The sequence below is a fragment of the Lycium ferocissimum genome, chromosome 11, assembly GCF_029784015.1.
Source record: "Lycium ferocissimum isolate CSIRO_LF1 chromosome 11, AGI_CSIRO_Lferr_CH_V1, whole genome shotgun sequence".
Lineage (NCBI taxonomy): Eukaryota > Viridiplantae > Streptophyta > Magnoliopsida > Solanales > Solanaceae > Lycium > Lycium ferocissimum.
In genome coordinates, this window is record NC_081352.1 from 36,350,767 (window position 1) to 36,355,867 (window position 5,101).

Genomic DNA, 5,101 nt, shown 5'->3' on the forward strand with positions numbered 1-5,101 from the left:
TATTTCCACCAAAAACATCTTGTCTCTAACTTTCGTGAACGCACAAGCATATTTTTCTTTACTATATGATGTTGTGACGTTTCTTTAAATTTTTCTGAAGGAACAATTTTCTTTTTCTGTGAAAAAGAGATAGGTTCACATATGGATTTAATAAGTCACAATTGAGTTAATTAACCAAATGGATATACTAATTATTTAGAGAGGCTAAATGAAGTACCCTATAGTAGAACTTGGAATTCGTATTTGTGGGAATCTACATGACTAATTTGGGGATTATTTAAATTGTAAAATTGACAGAATTTTCATCAGGATTTTTTGCATCGTAAGCTCAAACGTCATATTCTTGCTCATATTCAACAATTAGTAGCTAGATTACATATGAAAAAAAAAAAAACAATTACTAGCTAGGTTGATCAGACTTTATTTGGTTCCTTACATGTTTGACATGTATCTACTTAGGGGATCGACTAATTCTAATTTGTGTTGATAAGTCCACTTTGAGGAGTAAAACGCTCTTTATCAACGGTATTTGTATTTCTAGAATTAGAATCTGAAAAATCTGATTAAGAATAGAAGAGTCCTTAATAGCCCGCCACAATTTTCAATGGTTGGATTGATCAAACATGTTGCTTATCATTTCTATCCAGAAGACTCTCTATTGGAAGCTATTGGGAAAATGCTATAGTCCATTGAAAGAGAGACAATAAGTTTATACACCATGTGATTGAATTCTTTAGCTATTATGTAGTAATTTTCCCTAATCATATTAACCCTAAAAGTTCATAGCCTTTCACGAAAATTCCCTTTGACTTTTAGGTTGCATGAACCAACATGCAATATTGAAAATCCTAAAGAATGAAATTTTGACTTCTTCTTGTCGATAATCCTCCAGTTATCAAGTCAATAATAATCTACTAAGTAGTACTCAATGAGGTTTCAGCTTTGTCCAAACCTCCTAGGAAATATAAAAAACAAAAGTCTAGAGACAATTTGTAACTCTAGGCTAAACCCTGTACTCTTTCTTGGCTTAACGATGGCTACAACCCATGTTAGTTCTAAAAAGTCTAGGATTTGAAATTTAATTGACCAATAATCGAACTTTATTAGACGGTTGATAAAAGAATTTGCATGGGTTTAAACTTAATAATATATGGGCTGCTAGCCTAGTTAATAATTGGGAATTTTACATAAATGACTACACTTTGGGGGTTTAAAATTTGCCATAGCTTACGCAATATTTACATTTCATAGCCATGTTTACTCACGTATTCAAAAATGGTTTCATTACCAGATTCATAAAACGGCCTAGTTGTATGAATACAAATAAAAAAAAATTCAAAAATTCTTTTCATCAGATTCAAATCATATGTATTCAACTCACCAGTATTTATGTCAAATGTATTTAACTATTGTATTCATCTATAGCTAATTTTACATCAGTATTCACTTTATCGTATTTAAAAATCAATGGTATTCAAACAACATAAATACAAAAAATATTGTATTCAACTTATTGCATACAAATTTTTTTTTTAGTGAAGGGCAACAGTAATACACAAAAAATTGAATACATAAAAAAACTAGATACACTAAAAAAATAACAAAAACACTCAAAAAACTGAATACAAAATAATAAAATGAATACAATCTAAAAATTAACCAAAAAACTCAAAAATAATAAATACAAATGCTCTCAGATCCGAGAAAAGCGGAAAGAGAGAGGTCCTGACAAAGAACAACACAACCATAACTATTTCTCGAATTTTCTCTTTCTTGAAGATTGAAGACTAGATGCGTAAAAAATTAGTAATAATTGATATCACGCAGAAAAAGAAATATTAGTGGGAATAATAGGAAATGGAAGAGATATAGGAAGGGAATATAGCAAATTTTACAAAGTCTATATGGAGGGCCCATAGTTTAGAAAATAGACGAATTATATGTTTTTCATGGAAGAGAGAGCAGAAGCGAGGGAGAAGGGGGAGGAGAGAGAGAAAATGTAATATAAAAGTTTTTTATTTTAACCTATTTTATATGTTTTAGTTATGGAAATGTAATTATATACACTTTTGTTATAGGTGTAAATTAATTAAAGTATAGCTACTAGATAAAAATAAGGTCCAATGTTAGCTACACCATGTAGATTTCCCTTAATTATTCACCATTAGCCCACAATTAAGAAGCCGAAAAAGATATAGAGCCTGCTTGATTGGCTTATAAGCTGGCTTTATAAGTCGCTTTTAAAGCTTTTTGGAGTTGTTTGTTTTAAATTTAAAGTCATTTTGTGCTTAAAATAAGCTCAAAAAAATAATTGGACCCATTTAACTTAGTTTATCTAAAAGTTGTTTATAGTTCAAAAAAAATTTTATAAGTTAAAAAAAATAAGTTGGACTACCCCAACTTATTTTTTTCACTTATAAGCAACAAATTTTTGTTTATAAGCCAATCCAAACGTAAATTTCATAGTAGTATATTATAACGAATTTTACTTTTATATGCTGCTAATGTAATAACAATTATACTATCAAATTGCTTAAGAAATAAGAATAAAGACATTGGTAGGTTTATAATATGTGAGATCATTAGCCTGAAAAATAAAGCAAACATGTTAGAATAAGTTAAAATGCACAAATATAATGAATTTACGATCATTATAATAATAAATAGTTCATGAAAGAACATCCGCACATCAAAAGAAACTAAGAACAAAGTAATTATGGTTTAAGTTTAATGCACATACGTTATAATGATTTTTTTATATTATCAGTGTAATTTAATTATGTTATAACAGATTAATTACTTACTGTACTATTTATTTTAGAATACTACTTTATGTGAAGTGGTAATTAAAATTATTTATACGAATTATTTCGGTGGTTTAATTTGTACATATTTTTTACAGAGTCTAGTATAAGTAAAAAAGAGAAGGTTTCCACGAGGTGGACATATGATGCAGGCAAGAACGTGGATACACAAATCAAGAACAACTAAATATCTGATAGAACCTTTTTTCTAAATTATAGTATTATCATAATAATTGTGTAGAAAGAGAACATGATGAGTGTATCAGGGTAGCTGCTCTGTGGATCTGAGCTAGCTTAAGCTAGCAATTTAATGATAAGGTCGATTTGATAATTACTTACTCCCACTTGATGATAAGGAGAGTTATTGATTAATCATTACAGATCATCAAGATATTTATACAAGAAGAGAAAATAAAAAAGAAATAAGACCAATAATAATGATCTCGATCTAGTGTTCCATGCATGCAACTGCTCAATCTTTCATTTTTGTTTTATTTTGGGTCCTCGGAGCTTTTTCTACTATAGAAATTCAAATATTCTGGAGTCTTTTTAGGAACAATTACAGTGGCAGGTTCAGAATTTAAAATTTATGAGTTCTAAATTCGAGCCATTTTGAATTATTGAGTTCTAATAATAATATATAGGCGCGTACATATTAAATGATTTTTTTAAGACAAATTTTGATCAACGCTATTGGGTTCTGTCAAAGTTGTAGCTTATACTTTACATCCGCTTTTGTCTGGGAGAAATAAACACATCATCAGATTGAATTAAGATATTCTGTTTCTTATACCGGAATATCTATCTAGGAGTAGTATTTATCAGCGACATACGGAATTTTTTTAGCAAGTGTATTGATCAATTTTTAGAGAAGTATTGAACCGATGAGCAATTCGTTATATATTATACAAAAAAGACATAATTTAGACTACAAAACACATTGTAATTATATTGCAACAAGTCTCTTTATCGATTTTTCATTTTTTAATTTATAATCATGGTAACCTCATTAGAAATCCTCTTAAATAAGTTTTTGTTTTTCATTTTAAGACACCAAATGAAACTTTAACATGGTGATTTAGTTGATTATTAGGCTAAAAAATTTAAAAGACATAAAGCTAGATTGGGGCTCGTACCTCTAATCATGATGAAATGAGTAATGTCTTTGATCGCTTAGGCTAGAAATTACACAATGTACGTACGCAGATGTCAATTTATATATCTCTACGTCCTTTTTTGTATAATGTATATTTTATAGTATAATTTTTTGACCAAACGATGCCTAAGGTGGATTGGTTCCGTCCTGGTATTTTTTTTTCTTTTTTCTTTTGTGAAGAGATTATATAAAAATGTATATATTGGAAATGTTTTGAGCAGATTTTGACTTAAATAGAAAATATATTAAAGTCCATCCACGATGAACCCCCAATCTCTAATAAATAAATAATTAACGTCAGTCAAAGGAGGTACAGTAAAAAGGCAATAAGGATCAGGGCATTGCATGGGAGGCAATTATTTAATGTAACTTGGTCTACTACGCGTTGATGAAGCAGTGATAAGCGGGCCAACCCTGACTTTTTATTATAATATACAGAGTATAAGCTTTGTCTGTTTAATTTATATATATTGATGATGATAATGAAAAGAGTTACTATTAAATCATCTAAAAGATAATTATAAATATAATTACACAATACTTTGTGAAATTAGTAACATTTTCTAATAGGTTAAATATCATTAAATAGTGTAAAAAAATTCTGGTCTGAGAATTTAGTGGAGGAGTCAGGAATTTGGCGAAGGGTGTGCAAATTTTCTTCTCACTTGTGTTAAGAGTGTGCAAAATTAAATATATACTCATAATAACTAATACTTGATCAATGTATACCGCGTAATTTTCTGACGAAGGGTGTGCACCGGAGCACCCTTCGCCTAAGGTGCTCCACCCATGTGAGAATTAGTTCCTTAGTTAAGTGTACGTCAATGAACCAATAGAAAAAAAATTTTGCCCTGCTAGTATTCTTTATCCTTTATCCTTTTTTTCCTTTTCTAAAGTAGTAAGTCATCATCTTTTTTTCCTTTCATGGGCCACAGAATTAAAATATGTGCTAGTCACGCTCAAAGCTTATATGACAAAAAATAGTATACGCCAAGGGAATACACAAAACAGCTTTGTGTCATCAGTGTTAGATCTACAGTAACGATTACGGATCATTTAAATTCAGTAATTTTTGCTTAAATACTAAATAATAAATATATATTACAAATTTTACAAAAAAATTTATTAATATTTGATCTTA